The 23,921-nt window shown below is 42.4% G+C and overlaps 1 protein-coding gene across 8 annotated transcripts in view; it reads right to left on the minus strand.

Annotated features, from left to right (window-relative positions):
• Positions 1–23,921, minus strand: part of NCALD (neurocalcin delta) — a 447,618-nt gene that overhangs the window by 38,429 nt on the left and 385,268 nt on the right. The window lies entirely within an intron of this gene.

Below are 23,921 nucleotides of genomic sequence, written 5' to 3' on the forward strand. Positions count from 1 at the left end.
GGAAGGAACTCACTTTTTGAGTTCCCCCCACCTTTTTTTTTTTTTTTTAAGACTCTGTCACTCAGGCTGCAATGTGGTGGTACAATCATGGCCCACTGCAGCCTCAAACTCTTGAGCTCAAGCAATCCTCCTGCCTCAGCCTCCCAAATAGCTGGTATTACAGGTGTGTACCACCATGCCTGGCTAAATTTTTTATTTTTTGTAGAGACGGAGGTCTCGCTTTGTTGCCCAGGCTGGTCTCAGTCTCCTGGGCTCATGCCATCCTCCAAATTGCTGGGATTGCAGGCATGAGCCACCACGCTCGGCCCAGAGTTCCCTCTTTAGGCAGAATCAAGCAAACACCATTTTTATGCAAAAGCAAAATTCAACTACAACTCAAATGGAGAACAAATGGAATTTATAAATTGAACAGTCTAATATCTTTCACTTCCCTCTGTGTCCTTTTTTTCCCCTGGAGATTAAAAAAACAAAGTTATAGAGGCTGGTTTGTATTACAATTGTAAAGCTGTCATTTAGTTGCTAAGTTGGCAATATGCCTGAGGCCAGAATTCAGAAACATCCGGTAATACATAATACCCGGCTTTCTAGAGCTCTGAGACATTTTATGGAATTTACAAGTAATTTCAAGTTGTCCTTTTGGGGAGTTCTTTAGAATATATCTCTTTGGTGTGGTTTTCAGTCAAATCACTATTATTACAGTTTGTGCAAATTGCTGCTTGCCTGGCCTTGGGGAAAAATGCCATTTTGATATTTAAATCTACTCTCTTAAAGAATGATTTATGTCTCCAATGTATAAAGCACTATTTCTTCACAACCAAACTTAAGTGCCTTTCCCAGTGTTTAAAAAGTGCTTCAAATTTATTAGCTGCTTTTGCACTAGAAACAAATTGCCTGAACATTTTAGCTAAGTCTCCCACTGAGACTGATCTGTGTGCAGCTATTTTTTGGTAAACAGTAATTAAACCACATTTACAAATTCATCAGCACAGAAAGGCCATAACACAAACAAGTCAGAAAAGCACGGAATAAGTTATTGGGAAAACGAGTGTTCACAATTAAGCCTAGAATTCATTTTAGCAGATAACTACAAACACTTTACTAAGTATGAGGACTAAACTTGAGACACCATCTGGACTGGGTTAGATGGTACAACACAAATCTCAGGGGACATCTGACAGAGTTTCATTCCTTAGGTGGTGAGGAGGAAGACAGAGGAAAGCCTGACAATACCTTTTTCTTTGGGAAGACAGGAATTTCTGCCTGTTTGAGTTGAAGGGATGGGCAGGATAACATTAGGGAAATGCTACAGTAATTGGCAGTCAAGGGAAAAACAGTTTGGAGACAAAAGTTGCACCTTGGGTCAAATCGTTTTCATAACTCCAAGCAGTCATTAAAACATTTATTTTGTGCTAGTTGAACATAGGTATGACAGGCCGTCTTTTAATAATTTTTTCTCTATTAAGTTAATTGCAGTATTATTTCACCATCGCCATTTACATTTACTTTTCAGGTATCAGAGACTTACTGCTTTAAGTAGCAAATTACCTAAATTATGAACACATATTTTCAAAACACAAAATTGAGTTTATAATTACCAAGTGTATATATACAGTGCAGAAGATTAAAAAACTGAATTAGCATATATTTCTCTTTTCTAAAGTTCCTATGAAGAACTTACACTCTTCTATACTATCAACTATTCTGTACATTTAAAATAACATTTGTTTTTATTTAAATAGTCAAAAATATAATGGCTTACACTTTTGTAAGACTAACCAATAAAAAAAGGACTCCAATTTTAAACTAATCCCTGAAACCAAAGCATAAAATATTTTAATATTAGTTCAATATTTCTACATAGCACAATAAGGTTTTCACAAATAGTAACTCAAAGTTTTGTCTTTATTTTCAGTAATGGGAATGGCCTACAATTCAGATAAACCCACAAATTCATACTGTCTTATAAACAGCAGTAACATCAATATAAACAATGTTAATTCAGTTATCTTAGGGGCCTTACCATATCATTAACCTATTTACGGAACAAAAATGTTTCTATGAAAGCGAATATATCTTTTCATGTTTGTTTGTTGTTACGTGTGCTACAACAGAAATCGAGGTAGAGGCCGGGCACGGTGGCTCACGCTTGTAATCCCAGCACTTTGGGAGGCCGAGGCGGGCAGATCACGAGGTCAGGAGATCGAGACCACGGTGAAACCCCGTCTCTACTGAAAATACAAAAAATTAGCCGGGCGTGGTGGCGGGCACCTGTAGTCCCAGCTACTCGGAGAGGCTGAGGCAGGAGAATGGCGTGAACCTGGGAGGCGGAGCTAGCAGTGAGCCGAGATCGCGCCACTGCACTCCAGCCTGGGTGACAGAGCAAGACTCCATCTCAAAAAACAAAACAAAACAAAACAAAAAAAAGAAATAGAGGTAGAATCTCATTTTTCTTAAGTAACACTCTACAAGCCAATTCTACACAATTAAGGCATTTTTGCAATCTAAAATAGTGATGCTAATACTGCTTCAGTAAACTAGATTTACTAATTTCAGAATCCTAAGAAATTACATATATGTGACTTTCAGACATCCATGTTAAACTACCAACTAATCAATTTGTGGAACTGTTGTTCTCTGCTCACACTTACCATTCTTGAATGACCATAAAGTGGACAATGCTAAAATTTTTTCTAATCACAGTTTTTCTTATAAGTGACTATATGATATTTTACCATTTCTAAGAGGAAAAAATGAGACCTACTTGGCAGTCTGCATAGGCTGGTGGAAACTATAATCAGAGTGTAAAGACAAATCTTCAAGTGACTCAAGAAAGTTTGTAGATAACTCAGAATATGATCTGTTGGGAACTATGGCACGTTGACCTCCTGGATGTCCCATTGGATGAACACTGGAGAAACACTAGAATAAAAATGCTTGGCTTCAAAGCCTGGCTCTATTGTTTACTAGTTGGTGGGTAATTCACTTAACATTTTGGTGCCCCTCAGTTTTCTCATCTGTAAAATGAGTTTAATGATATGAGTTCATCTCTTATTGATTCGATGTGAGAGTTAAATGAGACTGTCAAACATGTAAAGCTCTGGCATTCAGTCAGGGCCAGACGCTGCCATAAATGAAAATGATGCCTTATCCTAGATGATCTTTCATGTGACATCCTATTAAACTTTCACAACCTGTGTGATAGGCAGGCAGCCTTTCTCTATCTCATAAGCAAACAAATGAAAACGCAGAGAGGCTAGGTGACTTATCCCAGGTGACACTGCTTGTGAATGAGACAGCCGAACTGTGAGTGTGGGCTGGTGCTTGGTTGCCCAGTGGTTTTAGCCCTATGCTCTACTAGCTCCAAGGACAAAGCATTTATAGAGATTAAGACAACAGTCCATAAAAAGTCAGAAAGAAGTAGTGAAGAAGGAGGAGACAACCTCCTTTTGGAACTCATTTATTCCACAAACAGACACTAAGTGTGTCTACTGGGGGTGAGGCACTCTTAGGCACTGGGGAATTCAGCAGGGAGCAAACAGGCAAAGCCCCTGTTTTCAAACAGGAGGCAGGGAAATACTAGGTAGAAGAGGGTGGTTCCCTGGCAAAGGCCCCACCCTCAAGCCTGGAAACCATGGCCCTAAATAAGAACAGTTATCCCTGTTTTCCCACCCAAATGTTACATTTTTGGCCTGCACTCCTCCCCATCCTGTGCCTATATAAACCCCAGATCTCAGCTGGCAGAGAGATAAGTGGCTGACCATCAAGGGAGAAGAAGCAACTGAGCATCAGAGACTATGGATAGACATGGCTTAACTTCAGACAGCATGACTTCAGAGAGAAGCCTGGCCAGAGACAGCGGGCTCTGAGGAAAGATGACCTTCTTCCTGCACCATCTCCTTTCCAGCTTCCCTTCTGCTGAGATCCACTTCTACTGCTTAATAAAATCCTCCACATTCATCACCTTTCAAACTGTCCATGTGACCTGATTCTTCTTGGACACCAAACAAGAACCCGGGTACCAAGATGGCAGGGTGTAAAAGGCTGTCACCCTGACTCTCCACTGAGCTGGTTAACACTTAGCCATCCGCAGACAGCAACTGCTAAAGGAGCATTAATTGTAACACACCACTAGACACTGCTGTGGGGCTGGAGCCCAAAAAGGCTCACCTCGGCCCCACACCTTCTTGCCTGCATGCTCCCGGTCTCACGAGGGGTTTGAGCATGGCGTCCAAGTAAGCAAGCCACACCCCTGTTGCAAGTCCCACAGAGGGGTCAAGGGAGCTCTCCCATCTCCATGGCACTTACAGTCTAGTGGCAATAGACACACAATACATAAAATAAGTAAATGAAATGATAGATGAAGATGTGCCATGGAGAAGAGTAAAGAAGAGAAGGGAGTTGTGGAATGCCTGCAGTGGGTGAACGGGTGTTGGAATTTTGAATAAGAAGCCAGGGAAAGCCCCACTGAGAAAGCAACATTGGAAAAAGACCAGAGGAAGTGAGGCAGGTCGCCATGGAGATAGCTGTAAGAAGACTCTTTGAGGAGCAAGAACAGTGAATGAGAGGGGTCTAAGCTGGAGGCATGCCTAGCAAGATCCAGGATGTGGCTGGAGTGGAGGGCATGAGGTGGGGGAGGAGATGACATCAGCACCATCATGAGGGACCAGGTGATGTGGAACCTCGAGGTGACTGTAGGGACTTTCTGCTTTCACTCTGACTGAAGCTGAGCCAGTGTAGGGTTTTTATCAGAGATGTGATAGAGCTGATTTATATCCTGACAGGACCACTCTGGCTGCTGTGCTCAGAGTAAGCTAAAGAGGAAAAGGGCAGAGCCAGGAAGACCAGATAGGATGTCCATGCAATGATCCAGGCAAGAGGTGATGGTGGCGGGAACCAGGGTGGTATCAGCAGAAAAGGGGCACCTGGTTGAATTCTGGGTACTGCTTGAAGGTAGAGCCAACAGGCTTGGTTGATGGTTCATATGTAGGATGTGAAAAAAGAGAACAGTGCAGCATAGCTCCAAGGTTTGGGCCTAAGAAACTGTAAGGATAAAGTTGACATTTATAGAAATGGGGAAACTGCAAGAGAAGCAGGGCTTTTGGATGAGGCATATCATTATTTAGATGTATACGTGTTAATCCTGAGATGCCTATTACACATCAGTTGGAGATGTTAAGCAGGCAGTTGAATATATAAGTCTATAGGTAGAGGAAGAGGTTCAGTGAGGCGATAAAAATTTGGTAGTCATCAGTATATAGAGTTTACAGCCAAGGACTGAATGAGTGCACCAGAGACATGAATGTGGATAGAAAAGCACCAAGGAAGTGAATGTGTATACTGTTTCTACCCAAACACCAGATGACAGCACCAAAGAAGTCAATGTAGATCAAGGACTGAGCCTTTGATCACGTGGCATTTAGACTCTGGAAGATGAGAAGGAGCCAGTAAAGGAGAATAAAAAGGAATGACCAGCGAAGTAGGCAGACAAACACAAGGAAGCTAAAATTATGCCCTCTTCAGCATTGTGTCCTTCATGCCCAGTTCAAGACTGGACATTGAAAGGTCTCAATATAACGAAACAAGTAAGAATTGGAGCTCTTGGTATTTTCTCTGAATCTTGTGCTCTCTTCAACCCCGACTTGCCTCATCTCAGTGAAGAACACCATCTTCCACCCAGCTGCTCTCTCTAAAGCACTGAGGCTCATCCGAGATTTCTTCCATTTTTGTTCCATCAGCAAGCTGTTGGATCTGCATCCAAAAGTTATCTTAAATCCATTCACTTCTTGCCATTTCCATTGTCAACACCTCAATACAAACTATTAGCTCCTACCTGATCTTCTACAACAACTCTCCTCACTGAAATCTTACTTTTCACTCATCTTCCCACTCCCTACTCCTTGCCCCAATCTATTCTCTACTCAGCCTCCAAGAGTAATGAGTAACCTTTTATAAAATATTTTCATTTTTTTAGAGACAGGGTCTCGCAATGTCACCCAGGCTGGAATGCAGTGCCTATTCACAGGCAAGATTGTGGTGCACTAGCAAGCTACAACCTCAATTCCTGGATCAAGCAATTCTCCTGCCTCAGCCTCCTGTGTAGCTGGGACTACAGATGCACACTACCATGCCCAGCATAAAAGTATCTTCTTAAAAACACTTATCAGACTATGTCAATCCTTTGCTTAAAGTTCTATGAAGTCTTCTCATGCACTTAGAATAAAGTTAGAATTCCCTCTTTGGCTCACAAGGCCCTGCGTGAGCTGGCCCTGGGCCATCTCTGACTTACCTCTCAGTTCTCTCTCTGCTCCAGGCACCTTGGCCTCCTGGATGTCCCATCTTTTACCTCTTAAGGGCCTTTGCCTTGGTCCTGCATTTCCTTATGTGACTGCGCACCCTTTTCTATTAGACACTGGCATCCTGTTATTCAGTAGTTTACACTGGGAAGGGGAATGTGAAATCTCTCAACTTATTTTGGGTCACACCCAGTCTCCTAGAGATCAAAAAATAAATCTGGAGTTGATATTGACTGCAGATGAAAAAGGTAAAATATATCCAAAGAGAAGACACCAAATCACCAACAAGGAACTACTGTCAGGAATCTAAAATAAGAACTTAAGTTTCCACTTAAAAAGAAAAATCAAGGAATGACAACTAAAAATGATGCCACAGTAAGAGGAAATGGTGGCTGGTGAACAGGCTTTCAGGATGAGCGCGTTCCCTTCTTTATTTTGTGTATTCGTGGAGGGAAAGATTTGTAGCCCTGCATTTCTGCGATTCCTCATAAGGTTCTGAAAGCTCCATGACTTAATTCCTCAGAGCCCAGAGTTAGATTTTTCAGGGAAAAGGACATAACTTATCCTGGACAGCCTGATTAACTTCAGAGGAAAAGTCTCAATGCAAACTGCACCGAAGTCTCCTAAAATGGAATTTGTAAGAATCGAGCAGCTAAAGTCAAGCTTGGCTGCAACAAGGAACCCAGAAACAACAGGGATTCCTGAAAGAGACCAGTTTCATTAAAATGTTTGCCTAGGGCCAGGCGTAGCTCACGCCTGTAATCCCAGCACTTTGGGAGGCCGAGGCGGGCGCATCACGAGGTCAGGAGATCGAGACCATCCTGGCTAACACGGTGAAACCCCGTCTCTACTAAAAATACAAAAAATTAGCCAGGCATAGTGGCACCCGCCTGTAGTCCCAGCTCCTTGGGAGGCTGAGGCAGGAGAATCACTTGAACCAGGGAGGTGGAGGTTGCAATGAGCCAAGATTGCACCACTGCACTCCAGTCTGGGCAACAGAGCGAGACTCCATCTCAAAACAAAACAAAACAAACAAACAAAAAGCACACAAAAAAAGTTTGCCTAATTTGGGGCACGTAATCTTGTCCACTAACAGTTGCTTTGAATTTTCAACCAATGGCATGTCTAGGTTGTGGAGACACAACTTAAAAAATGTTCTTAAAATATAAGGAAGAGAATTATGAAAGTTGTGGATGAAGAGGAGTATGTGTTCATTTACCATGACTTGGACATCAGATATTTTAGCTGCCTAAATTTTACTGGTGACTAAAATCCCACAAATTCATTTCTAGGTCAATTGTCTTTGATTTTCACTAAGAAAAAATAAGGAAGACTAAATAAAAACCTGAAGAGCACATTGCTTCAGAATTTTTCTTAAATGGAACCAGTGGGAATTTGAAAGGAGACTATACGTACAAACTTCGCATTTATATATAACAGGCAAATTAGGAAATAAAACAGAGTAGTAAATCAGGAAAAAATTAAAATATAAAAGAGGGAGAATTAAAGAGTTATATAATAATCTCACCAACTTAGTCTTTATCTTGACCAAAGAATATTCTCTCCTCTCGCCTCTGCTAAGATGAGCCAATGTAAGGAAATGAGACCTATGCCCTATTTGGATCACAAAACGGCGTTGCTGGAACTGTCCGAAATATGTTACAAAGCCATTGCCCCCAGTGAGGCCTCTTCCCAGTGAGGATGGGCATGTGAGCTCATATCTCCTGTGTGAAGGGTCATGGCCTGGGGCTCCCAGCCACACACCTGGTTCTCACACCTCCTGCAGAGAGGTGACTGAGTTTGAGATGAGAACTGAAATGGTACAAAAAAAAATCTGGAGAGCAAGAGGCTCACTAGAAACAAATGTACTCTTCTTTTGCATTCCCTACAGCATGAGATAAAGCCCGGGAAATCATCTTGTCTTCTCCAGGTGAGCAGAGGTTATAGTCTCCAAAATATCAGACACCTTGTTCTACTAGAGTGTGCATTTCAGGCTGAAAGGGGCCTGGCCTGGGGGTTTTTCCAAGTTTTAGTTTTCATAAAAATAAAGTGCAACCACATTACTGCCAATAAAACATACTTCTGATAAGAATCTGAGCAGAACGTCGTCTAACAGCAACCCTTTCCCCCTCCTCCAAATATGGAAATACCATTTTTTGTTTTGCGGATTACCAAAGTATTACATCATTATTGAAAAAATCTAAGTAATAAAGGGATGTAAAAATGAGAAAGTGAACATCTTCATTCTGATCCGATAGCACTCCATAAAAAGACAGTATTAACCATTTAAATCATATATATCCCCTTAGACATTTAAATGCATATGTATGAAACCTGCATACTCTAACCATAAATGGGATCATTCTATATTATTCTTTAACCTTCATTTTCACTTAAAAGAATATTGGCTGGGTGTGGTGGCTCATGCCTCTAATCTCAGCACTTTGGGAGGCTGAGGCGGGCAGATCACAAGGTCAGGAGTTCGAGACCAGCCTAGCCAACATGGTGAAACCCTGTCTCTACTAAAAATACAAAAATTAGCTAGGGGTGGTGGCACGAGCCTGTAGTCCCAGCTACTCGGGAGGCTGAGGCAGGAGAATCACTTGAACCTGGAGGTGGAGGTTGTGGTGATCCAAGATCGTGCCACTGCACTCCAGCCTGGGCAACAGAGTGAGACTCCATCTCAAAAAAAAAAAAAAAAAAAAAAAAGAATATTGTGGAAATTCCTCCATGTTATACATATGAATGTAGCTCATTTACCCTTTCAAATTGCTAAATTTTCATTTATTGATAGATTCAACAAATAATCAATTGAGCACTGCCCTTGTGCTAAGCATCGAATTAGGTAACAGACACAATGGTTCATAATGTGAGGCTTACAGCCCTTTGCTATTCCATTATGTGGAATTTAGTTAACTAATTCCCCTTGATAGACATTTAGGTTGATTCCACTTTTCTTTTATTCACTTGGTCATGGTTCCCGTATCCCTTAGGTAGAATTTATTGCAAAGAGGTTCTTCATGTCATTGGCAAGAACTTATTCTTGTACATCTATTGCCACTAGACTGTAAGCACCTGCTTTAATGGTGCTTACAGTCTAGTGGCAATAGACATACAATAAACAAAATAAATAAGTGAAATGTTAGATGAAGATGTGCCACGGAGAAGAGTAAAGAAGAGAAGGGAGTTGCAGAATACCAGCAGTCAGTGAACGGGTGTCGGAGTTTTGAATCAGAAGCCAGGGAAGACCCTACTGAGAAAACAACATTGGAAAAAGACCAGAGGAAGTGAGGCAGGTCACCATGGAGGTAAATGTGAGAAGACTCTTTCAGGAGTGAAAACAGTGAACGAGAGGGCTCTAAACTGGAGGCGTGCCTAGCGTGATCCAGGATGTGGCTAGAGTGGAGGGTATGAGGGTATGAAGGAGATGATGTCAGCACCATCATGAGGGGCCAGGTGATGTGGGGCCTGGACGTGACTGTAGAGACTTTCGGCTTTCACTCTGGACTGAGGCTGAGCCAGTGCAGGGTTTTTAGCAGATAGAGCTGATTTATATTGGCAAGAACTTATTCTTGCCAATGACATGAAGAACCTCTTTGCAGTAAGCTCTCCAGTAAGCCAGTTTCCTCTAAAGCCCTTATAACCCAACTACACATCTTGTAAGCTTACATACCCCCTAAGATGAGAATTAAATTGGAAATGGAGTTGGAATTCCATGCCTCACTCCCCGCCCCCCCCCCCCCCCCCATGGTCTGCCTGAGTTATAGTGACAGACATGTGAGTTTGGCATTTGCTATTTCAGAGCTTAGGAGGGTACACCCACCCTGCTCTTAAACGAGTACACTGTTGTAACCATGTACATACCCTCTCTCCTGTTTCAACCTAAAGACATATTTTACCTCAACAGCACCCTACATCTCTATTGCTTGAAATTCAACTCCTGATGGCATCTCCTTTCCCAGCTACTCCAAGTCCATCTAATGTCTAACTCTGCCTCCACTCCCTCCCAGATTGCCAGCAATTGGAGGCGTACTTACACTGCATGCTTAAAGAGCCCATGAGAAAGTGGACAGAGGCCTAAGTGGTCACATTCCAGGCCTACAGAAACTCCAAGGCTGTCCCAAACAAAGAAATTGTGGGAGCGTCTGAAGTCAAAGGCTTCAGATGAAGTCCACATGTCCCTTCACCATCAGACCACCTGGCCATCAGACCATTGCAACAGAGCTGCCTGTTTTGGCTGCCTTTGGGAGCCAGATGCTGGACCAGGGCAGGCTGCATCCAGGGAAGAGGAGGGTGCTCTGGGGCCTCAACAGCCCCTCAACGCTGCCACAGGTTAAAACCCTACTCTGGGAAACTTCTGAGGAATTCCTTTTGCAATAAATGTCCGCTTAACTAGGGTACTAAATATTATCTTACTTAAAACTCATTATTACTACTTTGGGTTCTGATAAAACCATAAAGCAAAACAGTCGGCCCTCATGGACTGGGGAGGCAAATAGATCCATCATGGTGATCCAGGGCTCATCACTTAACTTAGCAGAGGAGGTATAGGAGGAGCTCAAGTCCCCATTTTTAGATATCCTCTAGAGGCCACAAATTCATTCGGTAAATTGATTCAAGACCCTCCATAGACTCTAAGAATAGTTCATAATTTTTTTATTTATTTGGCACACATGTGTTTAACATCTACAGTTTCCTGGTTTAGAAAGAATCTTTTTGTAAAAATAGTATCCTACATAGGACAGAGAAATAACAGGAATCTGAGATTCTGGATGCAATTCAGAGTATTTCTTTTTTTTGAGACAGGGTCTTGCTCTGTCTCCCAGACTGGAGTGCAGTGGCACAATCTCAGCTCACTGCAACCTCTGCCTCCCAGGTTCAAGCGATTCTCATGGCTCAGCCTCTGGAGTAGCTGAGACTTCAGGCATATGCCACCACACCTGGCTAGTTTTTGTATTTTCAGTAGAGATGGGTTTTTTGGCATGTTGACCAGGCTGGTCTCGAACTCCTGGCCTCAACTGATCTGCCTGCTCCAGCCTCTCAAAGTGCTGGGATTACAGCCATGAGCCACCACGCCCAGTCTGGAGCATTTTCAGTAATATTTTATCCTCATGATTTCACTGTAGAATTGAGGTGAGATATGCTATATCTTGGTTTTTCTCCAAGGATAAGGGGTGTAGAGAAACTAACTGCCATGATAAATTCATGCAACTCATGGTCCCAGGGGTGTAGAACCAGAACCATCCTCTCTACCTTCACCCCTTCCATGTCTCTGGCTGGATCACTGTCGGGATTTCAGTGGCTGCTTCTGTTGGAAGGTACTATCCTGGCCAACATGGCTGAAAGTATTGTTTGTCTATCAAACTTATGAAAATATTAACGTTTATTCTTCAAACATATGTGCAAGTGAGAATCCCATTAATTGGCGAACAAGAAGAGAATATGAAATAATTTCTTAACCTCTTGCATCTTTTGCTTCCTCCAGCAAGGTATGTAGAAAGAGAATTGGACTTGGTAGCAGAATAACTCCACTGAAGTCCTAAATATGGTGCTGTGTTAGGTGACCTTGGGCAAGTCCTTGACATCTCTTGGTCTCATTTGCTCTGCAGTAAAATAGGCACAATAGCACCCTTTCCATAGGGCTGTTTGGAGGACCAAGTGAGAAAGGGGGGAAAATTCATTTTCCCCAATGAACAGGGAAAAGGTCAGCATCATGGCTGGCATCTAGCAGGTGCTTGCTAAACATGGACTATTCATCTGAATGAGATAAAGGTTCAGTTTGGTTGGGTTGTTTACAACGATGAGCCCTCTAGAGTTGGGCACATTCTCCCCATTGTTTTACTTCCACAGAGAACTAGAAAGAACAAGAGCAAGATACAAGCAAGAAAGAATGAGAGAACCACTGTTGGTTTCCAGCCTGACTCCCCTCCTCAGATTGCTAGCCAGGGGTGAAAGACATCTGTGGATGCGCACCCAGAGGGGACTGCCAGCCCCCCACTGAGGGTTTTCCTGCATGGAAGTCCTTATTCTAACCTGAAATTAAGCAAAGACCCATTAGAGAAGCAGTTGAAGGTGAGCAGAATGCTGTTTTTTGTTTTGTTTTGTTTTCTGGTCTTTTTTCCTGGGGCTGAGGAGGCTGTGGCTCTGTATACAGATCCCATGAGCCCCGCTTGAGTGTCACTCATCAGTCACAGAAACCGTGTGATGCTTGGCCGTGTTGACGGCCTTGTCCAGGAGCAGTCCCAGGGCTCCCTTATGTTAGCAGTGCCCCAGGAGCAGGGAGGAGTTGCTTGGATCACTGCCTCTAGCTGGTCTTGTGACCTCTGCCTCTGCTCCATCAGATTCGTTCTTCACTAGGCAGCCATTCTCAGAACCTGAAATGCCCTCCTTTCCAACTCAACCTCTCCCATTTTCTAAACGTCCTCGTTGCCCTAATTCCTACACACTCACCCTGCAGATCTCACTGAGCATGCCCTCCTTGGGGAGGCCTTCTCTGACCACCCGGAACATGACTTGCTCCAATCACATCTTGTGCTTAGGAAAAGCATTTACTACAATTGGAATTATTTGCACAGTTGTATGCTTAAAATCTACATCTCCTGCCAGACGCTAAACTCCATTGTAGGGGGATTCCATCTTGTTTCATATTGTATCCCTGGCACCTAATGCCATTCCTGACAGATGCTTAATAAGCATTTGTTGTCATTGACAAATTGACAATTTGTTGCCATTGATGAGCATTTTATTTTGCTGTGGCGCCAGCATACCACCTTCAGGCTTTTTGCTCTTCTGGATAAATGCAGGCACCTCTTCCTTGTTGGACACAGCTCTAGTTGCAAGGGATATGTCACCTAAAGGACCCAGGCCATTCATTCAAGGAACTCCTGCTGCAGGAATCAATGCTTTGCGGTAAAAACCACACCATATTTCTTCAATTACCAGGCTAATAAATAGGGCAACAACAACAACAACCCACAGTGTTTTCTAACTCCATTCTGAATCTCAGTAAAGAAATATGTGTCATTACCATGACGTTCCTTAAGCAGAATCTGCATTGATTAGATTATCTGCATTGTGAGTTTGCTCTGAATGGGTCCAAAGCAGCTAGAAAATACTAATTTTGGATAAAAGAAGATGTAGAACAACTGTTGCAGATTAGAAATTAGGAGGTGCCCCAAAAAGCCATTGAAGGAAGGGAAGAAGAACAAAAGGAAGGAAAACAAAAGGAAGGAAACAAGGAAGGGAGAAAAGGTAGATGGGAGGATGGATGTTGGGGTGGAAAGCAGGATAAAATGATAGATTGAAGGGAGGATAGGAAGTAACAAAGACTGAAGAAAATATAAATCAGGTAATAAATAAAACCAATTAGTCATGTCTGTGATTACCAGCACAGGCAGTCGATCTATTAAACCGACAAGAGAGAAAAAAGCATGGAAAGTTATAAGCAACCAGTCCTCTGGCTAACCTTGCCAGCTAAGTAAGAATCCGTATTAAAGGAAGCTTTGCTCCTACCACTTTACCAAGCCCATAGAAAAAGCAGCACCCAACAGCATCCTCAGGACAAAGATGGGTGTGTCCTGAGATGGTGGCAGGAAGGTGCTCTGTGCTACCTAAAGACAAATGTCCTACCATCCTCTTCTCTTGCCCAGCCTCCCCTCTCAAGTCTGCAGGGCTTTTAAGGGCTCATTAAAGTTGTCATATAAAAACGCAGGATATCCAGTTAAATTTGAACTTCAGATAAACAATGAATACTTTTTAAAGTATGTCCCGAATACTGATGGGCATACTTATACAAAAAATTATTTGTGGTTTATCTGAAGTTAAAATTTAACCAAACATCTCATATTTTTATTTACTAACTCTAGTAATCCACATAACTCACCATATTATTCCCTCCTTCAGATTCCCTTGTGTTTATGGCTGAAAGGAGGCCATGTGATTATATTTCTACAGTCTAAGGATTTCATCTGCATCGGGATTATATTGATCTATGCTGTGGCCAGCGGAGGCTAATATTATGTCTGAGGTGAGGAGGGAGGCTCCTTCTTCTTCCGAGTCACCGTTGATTCTCATTTCCGTCCAATCCTGTTCCAACATCAGGCCTCTTGTAATAGAGAGTCCGACTCAATTTTTTGATGCTTGACTGCTCATAGCTTTTGAGCATCACCTGTCCATCTTCCCCCTTGTGCCCCACACATCTGGGCTAGCTGATAACATAAGGTCCTCCCTCCTTGACACCAGTGGGAGACTCAACCAGGCAAACCCCCGTTCATATGCAGGAGCCCTCATTCTGTATGTATCCCCTAACTGCAATAAAAACCCCAAGCTGTCTCTATTCCTCTTCTCTCAAGCCATCTTGGGACTAGCTTGGTAGGCTTGTCCTGCTCTGCTGAGAAGCCCCCATTATGTAAGTAGAAAACCTGTTCGTATCCCTTTAGTGTAGGTACAGCACCATCAATCTTGATATCTGAACTAAATTTTGGATAGTGGTCCATTCTATGTCTAAAGAGTGGTCACAACATCTCTCAAAGTCCTTCCCTAGTTTATTCATGTCTCAGCAATCACACTGCAGGGACAGGAAAGGAACGGAATTCCTATTCGTGTTCCTACTGCATGCCAATTACAGTGCTAAAAAGTATATATATTCCCTATTTATACAGCAGTTGTGGAGATGCCCTAACTACACCTGCTGGTGTTTCCATATCATCCTTGAGGCTCAGAGTGTTGTCTTAAAGGCACAGAGTTAAACCTGGCCATGTCCAACAAAAAGACTACTTCCCAGGCCCAGCCAATAGGATACCCAGTGGTGAGTGGAAATGGTAGCTACGGCTCAGAGTTCAGGGAGGAAAGAGATTCCAAAGAGGTAAGAACCTCTGGGGTTTTCAAGGCCCATCAATCACTAAACAGATGAAACCAAGTGGGGTCTGGGCAGAATAAGAGCAGACTCAGAGAAGCCCCACAGCAAATGGTCATCCAACTCTGGAAAGGTCTTAGTGCTGTTGAGGGCAACTTGTCACCCATTCTCAGGCTCTGGCTGGACAATAATTATATTTTCAGAACAAATTGGATGCCACTGAGGAGTAACAAATACAGCATATTGACTGATTGAGTGAATCAATTCTTTCTTACCCAGGGGAAGAAATGATTCAGTTGTTTTATTGCTGTGTTAAAAATCAGCTTTTCACAAGAATGTCAGAGGTGAGAAAGGAATAAACTAATTTTTAAAAAACACAAAACAACCTTTGTTTGCTGTAAGAAAAAAAAAAATACAGCCATAAGGAAATCCTTGTCTCTCAACACTTCTTTTTTTCTTTTTTTTTTTGAGACAGGGTCTCACTCTGTCACCCAGGCTAGAGTGCAGTGGCATCATCATGGGTCACCAGTGTCACCTCCTGAGTAGCTGGGACAACTGGCATGCACCACCACACCTGGCTATAATTTTCTTCTACTTTGTGTAGAGACAGGGTCTATGTTGCCCATGCTGCTCTCAACTTCATTTCCTGTCACTGCTACCATTTCTTAATCCAAGCCTTCACTGTCTTCACTGTCTTCCATCTGAACTCAAAAATATTAACTGCTCAGCCTCTTTAAGTCTCCCCACCTGTTCAAGTCATGTCCTTTCTCAAAAACCTTCCACGGTTCCCTAGTGATGACAGATTAAATGCCAAACCCCATAGCCTCGTACTCAGGGCCTCTCAAGGCCGTACCCCAACCTGATTGGAATCACCAAACTCCTCACCCTACCTTGACCTTGACAAGTGTTTTTATTGCCTCTCCAGCCTTATAAAGGAAGCTCGGGGGAGAATAAATACAAAACTTTTTGTAAACACGGATGTGTTTCCCAAAAGTTAACATTAAAATTCCGACTCCCTCCTTCTCCTTGGAGTCTTCCTTGGTGTTTAGGTGGAGATGGTCACTTCCATTCGGTGTCTTTCCTCTCCCCAGGGAGCACTAAGTGCACCTATGGAGTTTTGTTGTGCTTCCCTCTCTAGCACTGAGAAAGGCGCTGGCATGTGGTAGATGCTCAAGAAATGATGGCTCCATTCTGTTGCATCTGTTTCGTATTGACTGTAGATGCTGTTACATTGCTTTTGTCATTTTTAAGAATTCCATGAAGCAGAGGGCAGCTGAACTATTCATAAATATTGGTGTTAGATGAATAGCAAAGTAGCTGGCAAGTATTCCTGGCAATCATTCAGTTGGTAATAACGAAAGATCATACCTTTCCAAAGCTACTATCTGTGGTCATCTTTTCAGTGAGTCTTCTTTCTGTATCTGGGAAACTGAGACTTTCTTTATACAGGTCCAAAGTTTATCAGCAATGGTACTGATACTGGTTTTCTCCTTACATTTTGTTTTTCTTAGGAAACTGAGAGTAGTCTCAGGGGACTTTTTTGGTGCTAGTATACGCACTACAAAGCTGGCAAACAATAAGAAAAAGTCACCCGGCCAGGCGCAGTGGCTCACGCCTGTAATCTCAGCACTTTGGGAGGCCAAGGTGGGTGGATCACCTGAGGTCAAGAGTTCGAGATCAGCCTGCCCAACATGGCGAAACCCCGTCTCCACTCAAAATATAAAAACTAGCTGGGCGTGGTGGCAGGTGCCTGTAATCCCAGTTACTCGGGAGGCTGAGGCAGGAGAATTGCTTGAACCTGGGAGGCAGAGGTTGCAATGAGCCAAGATTGCACCACTGCACTTCAGCCTGAGTCACAAGAGCGAAACTCCATCCAAAAAAAAACAAAAAACAAACAAAAATAAAAAATAAAAAAAAAAAGAAGAAGAAAAAAAAAGAAAATGTCACCCAGAACATGGAATACCAAAAAACGCTATCTTGGGTTGGCTTGCTTACACAGGAGACATGATAAGGCACAATGGTTAAGGACAGGGCTGTTGGCATCAGAGGACCCTGAATGCCAGTCCTGGCTTCAAGACCTCGTGGCTGTGTGACCCTGAGGAACTCATACTTCTCTGTGCATCAGTTTCTTCAACTGATGCATCGGGGTTTTTGTGTGGATCACGTGAGATAATGCAACAGTACTGGCAAAGTAAGCACTCAACAGTATCTTAATCACCTTCATCATCTTCATCATCATCATCATTCTTGTCTCTCTGATTCAATGTCCTTCTATTTCAAGTTACCTCCCTCCACTTGAGCTTCACTGGTCTCTTTCCTCAAACATGCCTGGCATTATCCCCCCATTTAGGGTACACGTGCTGTTCTCTCTGCCTCAAATGCCTCCCTACTCACATATCCTCATGGCTTGAATGTCTCCATCCCCAATATTCTCATGGATCCAGGATCCTCTCATATCTTCACAGCTTGAATATCACCCCCTATGTCCTCATAGTTTGGATGCCTCCCCTCATGTCCCTGTGGCTCCAATTCTCCCCACCATGTCCTCATGGCTCCTTACCTACTCATTACCTCCTTCAGGTCTACCCCAATCTCCCCTTCTCAGCAGTGCCCTCTCTTACCCCTAGTTAAAAAATAATACCTGATCCTCCTTCTCTACATTTTGGGTTGCCTTAACACTTGCAATTCTAATATACTAACAGTTTTATTTAGTTTAGTGTCTATCTTCCCCTGTGTGATGGTTAATATTGAGTGTCAACTTGATTGGATTGAAGGATACAAAGTGTCATTTCTGGGTGTGCCTGTAATGGTGTTACTAAAGATTAACATTTGAGTCAGTGGACTGGGAGAGGCAGACCCACCCTCAATCCGGGTGGGCACCATCTAATCAGCTGCCAGCATGGCTAGAATAAAGCAGGCAGAAGTTGGAAGGACTAGGCTTGATGAGTCTTCTGGCTTCCATCTTTCTCCCCTGCTGGATGCTTACTGCCCTGGAACATCACACTCCAAGTTGTTCAGGTTTTGGACTCTTGGACTTACACCAGTGATTTGCCAGGGGCTCTCAGGCCTTCAGACACAGACTGAAGGGTGCACTGTCGGCTTCCCTACTTTTGAGGTTTTAGGGCTTGGACTGGCTTCTCTGTTTCTCAGCTTGCAGATGGCCTACTGTGGGACTTCACCTTATGATTGTGTGAGTCGATTCTCCTAATAAACTCCCCTTCATATATGCATCTATCCTATTAGTTCTGTCCCTCTAGAGAACCCTGACTAATACACCCTGCTAAAATGGAGGCTTAATGAGGCCACTGATTTGGGTCTGTTTTGTTCACTGCTATAACCCCAGTGCCTAGAACAAGGCCTAGCAAGTAACAGTTGCTTAATAAAAATCTATTGCCTGAATGAAGAAATTATTAAAACCCAATTTTGTCTCAATTCTAATTTGACCCCTGTTCCTTCTACTCCTAATCTCACCATATAGATTATAAAAGATTTAAATTAGCAGAGGACACTGCTTTTAGAATCATGTACAGGGTCTCTTTTAAACACTCACTGTTACCACTAATATCTGCTGAACTCAAAGTGTGTGCAGGCACTAGACCAGCTGCCCAGTGCTACGGACTGAAATAAAGGCCAGTTCCCTCTTGCAGAGTCCATAGGACTTTCACGTACACTATTTCAGCAGATCCTTGAAATATCATGAGAAAGGAAGAGGGAAGATTAATTATCCCAATATTAACAAAGTGGAGGGTGAAGAATTAAGGGTTTGCCCAAGGTTTTGTATGTATAGCCGATAAGTACCCAAGGTGGAGGAGAACACAGATCTTTGTACTCCTTCCACTCTGCAGGGTATCTCATGGTAGAGAACGGAGCAGAGGCTCAGAAAGGATGTGTGTATATTTGTGTGCTTAAGGAAAAGCCTTCCTGTTTAGCTATTTACTTTCTGGTTACTATTTCCATGTCTTCTTAAGAGAAAATGAAAATGGAAGCTTAATCTAAAGAGAGGAAAGATGAACATATATCCACAAAGTGGTTTAAAAATACCCAAACAGACAAAAAACCAACAAAGGCTCCCCACATCTCTATAATACAGGTTCTGCGTGCCAGTAGGCAAACCACCTTCTATCTAAAGCTGTCTGTGTGTGCCTGGCTGGGTTTACTCACATACCATGCTGCACACTCCCATCCATCCCTCTTCCCAGCAGGAACCACCTAAGATTTTTCCTGCTCATTCTAAATGCTAATAAGATAATTTCACTTCTATTCAACTATCTTTATTTTTTCTAGTCTACATTACAGCAAATACCGTAAAAACAAACAACTCCGTAGAATCAGTGTAAAAAAATGTATTCCCCAAATATTCTAAAGTTGTTCAAAATAGCTTGTAGTATTTTCCTGGACTGTCACTACTTGGGCTAGGGACAGCTGAAGCAAGGTCAGGTAGATCCTACTCCCTGCTAGCCAGGCCAGGCCAAGGAGAGGAGGCACTGAATTCTGCATCCTGCATCCCTGTGTACACACAGAGTAAGCCACTTAAAAATACACATGCTGCTGAATCGCAAGATGTGCTAACTCCACTAAAAGAAATTGTAAAGAAAATTACATTCTGCTTTTTCCTGAATAATGTGACTTCTGGCCTTATCTATTTAATCTTGCAGCACAGACAAGCTTATTAGTACACATAGCTTAGTAGTTATGATGTCAGAAAACACAGCTCCATAGAGGTGATCTAAGAAGAAGAGACTTTACAGCTCTGCGTTTATCATGTATAGCTAGCAAACACCTTAAATTTATACAGCTGACATACAGTATATCATCAGATGCACAAATATAGTCATGTAATAAATGGCTGGGACTGACAACCTAAGCCTTCCTCATTGAAGATACAGCTAAATGTTCAAATATGCTTACTCCTATAGTCAAATTCAGCTTTGTGGATGGGATTGAAACACAAATGATTACAGCGAAAGGAAAAAAAAAAAAGGAGGGGCTAGGTATGGTGGCTCATTTTCCCAGCATTTCAGGAGGCTGAGGCAGGAGGATCGCTTGAGCCCAGAAGTTTGAGACCAGCCTAAGCAGCATAGAGAGACCTCATCTCTATAAAAAAAAAAAAAAAAAAATTAACCAAGCATGGTGGCATGCATCTGTGGTCCCAGCTACTCAGGAAGCTGAGGTGTGAGAATCACTTTAGCCCAGGAGGTCAAGGCTGCAGTGAGCTATGATGGCACCACTGCACTCCAGCCTTGGCAATAGAGTGAGAGCCTGTCTCAAAAAAAAAAAAAAAAAAAAAAAAAAGAAAAGGGAAATTCAACTACATAATTTTATTGAAGAAGAAAGCAATAAAGGAAGGATGCTATATGTAAGTATTCCATTTGAATAACTGTGAAGATAAATTTGCTAGTCTTCTCTTTCCCTTCATCATGAATTATGATGTGCAACAATGTATAAAATGATACAGCGCACTATGCTAATCCTGAGTCAATTGCTTATTTCTTTAAGAGTAGCATTTTCCATTATAAGAAAATTATGCAAAAATAGAATTTGATTGTATTCCTAGAGAAGTGATAATAAAAGAACATAGACACACAGTAAAATACTAGAATTAACACATCAGTGATCAAATCTGAGTTGAATCCATTTTTGTTTCGTAGCAAAAAATAAAAATTTATGTATATAGTTTGATAAACTGATCCTCATTAGATTACAAGGATTTTTTTTTTTAAAGTTTAGGTTCCAGGATACAGTACAGAACGTGCAGGTAGGTTTATTACATAGGTAAATGTGTGTGCCATGGTGGTCTGCTGCACCTATCAACCTATAGCCTAGGTATTAAGCCCTGCATGCATTAGCTATTTGTCCTGATGCTCTCCCTCCATCCACCCCCAAGACAGGCCCCAGTGTGTGTTGTTCCCCCTCCCCTGTGTCCCTGTGTTCTCATTGTTCAGCTCCCACCTATGAGTTAGAACATGTGGTGTCTGGTTTTCTATTCCTGTGTTAATTTGCTGAGGATGATGGCTTCCAGCTCCATCCATGTCCCTGCAAAGGACATGATCTCATTCCTTTTCATGGCTTACAAGGATTTTAAATATATATTTAAATATGTATTAAAGAGTGTATTTTAAAATATTTAAATATATTCCCAGTAGATCAAATAGCAGGATTGAAAAATTAGAATGAATATCATTCCTAGAATAAAGGCCATGAGCTATGCACTTTAGCACATGAGAGAAGCTTGGAATAATGTCTTTACTCAGGAAGATTCTATCTCCCTTTCAGTTATTTCACAAGAATTTCCTGAAAACTCAGTGTGTTCCTGGATATTACAGTAGGTCCAAAGCATGATATGGGATGGAATGGCAGGGGAGACTGGTCAGCTGGTAGAGAAGATAGATGATTGCTTTATAGAAAAGTTGTGATATCTATATTCAAATAGCATAATCTAGTTAAGGCAATAACACATTACACATGAAACATTTAAGTCTACAACAAAGGTAGGAGTTCTCTTCACTATGATAGTGGGTTAAGGAGCAATTAGAATTGTTAGGTTTTGTCATTAACCCAACCTATTAAGAAAGGTAAAGGTGGTTTTATGGGCACAGGGGGATGTTGACAGGTGAGTACAAAGGGAAAGTGAGACTTTCCTCTTGAACTTTCCCTGCCTTTCATTCTCTGGACTCCCTCAAATAACACTGAGCTGTGAGTGACACTATCAATTCTGAGGCTGTTTTCATTATTCACAGATGCCAGAAGAAACAGGATGACAATAAACCAATCTCTTCATGAGTTTATGAGGACAGATATCAGAATCGAATTATAAAAATGTCCTGAGGATGAGGCACACAGCAAAGCTGTCACCAAGTTTTGTCTGAAATCTGCTCCTAATTGCAAAGGGAGCAAAGGACTGAGTAACCCCCAACACTTGAGTAACCAGAGTAAGTGGAAAAGGATCCCTTCGGGTCAAGGGTCGGCTGAGAAATCACAGAGGTGGTTTGGAGAGCTCGTGAACTCCTTTAAATCCGAGAGAAGTTAAGAAGGCACTGAGATGTAAACAACCCAGAGCCTTGACTTGGAGAAGTGTCTTCCAAGGAGAATACAATTTGTTGGTGGAACGAACCAAAGACAGATGGACAGATCAAGGCTCAGGCCCTGGGCCATCATGCTACCTCTGATCGCCCCTTTCTCCCTTCCTCAGCTCCTACCATCTTTGGCATTTGGGGTCCTCATGATCCTCCCCAAAGACTCCAGTCCAGCCCCTGGTGCTCATCTACTGAAGGCAGGGAAGCGCAGTCTACCTGTGTCAACCCAGATGGGAATCCCAGCTCTGTCTTCCCAGAAGGCTATCCCTGACCTCCACCTCTTCCCAAAGCAAATATATTTTTAGCTTCTTGAAACTAGAGCATTTTAAACATCTCCAATTCCAAACAGAACCAAATCCTTACATGTGCATAATTCAAAGTTCACTTGGGTGATTATCATAGTCAAAGAAACAGTTCCAAAGTAACTGAGAAGTCTCCATCTCTAGCAAGACACGTAGTGCTGGCAGATCTTAGAATGAGTTTTTATCTTTTATCTTCTTTCTATCAAGTTTTAAAAATCTTAGGATCTGAGTTTCAGGCTGTGCAGAGATCCAGTTTCACTTCTAGTTTATCTACCATATATTTTTGTTGTCAAGATCAAGCTTTGTCAGGCAAACTACCTGTGGAAATTTCTACTAAGCACGTGTCCCCGCCATGGGAGCAGGAAGCTATTACAGTCGGCAGGCAATGTTACAGCAGTGCTGCTTGGCCCTTTATACTTCTAGGCACACAGAGAAAATGACGCTATTTATGCAGTACTCTGGTAAGCGGATGAGAATGCTGAAGGCTCCAGGAAGCTGGGTACTCCTGCTGCCTGGAAAGCCAACAGATCAATAACACCTCATTCACAGCTCACCTGGGATGAGAAATCCTGACTTAAACAACCAAAATAAAATTTAGTAATTGTATGGTGAGGAAAGACTGCTGGTGCCTTTGTAGGAATCAAAGCAGTGGCTTTGAAGCATTAGTCTTTGGATCTTCATGTCATCAAGCATTTGCGGGGCTTGGGTCGGGGGGACTATTCATTTCATCGAGAACATCCCTGATGAAGCAGTAAAAATAAAAATTTTATGAACTCTCAAAAAATGTAGTAATTGCAGAAAAGAGAAAATCCAACAAATCTATTATGCATGCTCCACCATTGATTCAGAATAACTCAATTGCTTTTTCTTAGATAATAGATCCACTTTACCATTTTAGCCTGTCATCTCTCATTGTTTAAAATACACATAAACCCAGACGGGTGATGTTCAGTGCCCAGCCATCACGCCCTGGTGAGCAGCAGTTTCCATTATGTGGAAACGGGCTTTGAAATGCAATGACTGAGATGTAGGGGGAGAAAATCTGTCCACAGAAGATTTTCTTTTCATTTCCCAGCTTCCCTCATACTGTGTCAGGTTTTCTTTGAAGACAAAATTAGATGTACTAGAGCCAAAGAATACGCCACGGTGGTCTTTCCAAACACTGTAGAGTGGCTCAAGTTAATTAGAACATTTTATAGACAGGACTTGGTTAAGACAATTCTTTTCTGGGAAAAGACTTAATTACAAAGTGATGCCACAATGCAGTGAGTGGGCCCTGCTTCCCTAAGTCTGTTCTGTCCTGCTATTTGGCATCACCACAATCACCTGCAATGTGATACGTCTCTAACTCATCCAAGGGCCTGCTAGTGTGCCCAGTCCTAATGTTCACCCTCACTTC

Source organism: Hylobates moloch, unplaced genomic scaffold (assembly GCF_009828535.3).
Source record: "Hylobates moloch isolate HMO894 unplaced genomic scaffold, HMol_V3 SCAFFOLD_9, whole genome shotgun sequence".
Taxonomy (NCBI): Eukaryota; Metazoa; Chordata; class Mammalia; order Primates; family Hylobatidae; genus Hylobates; species Hylobates moloch.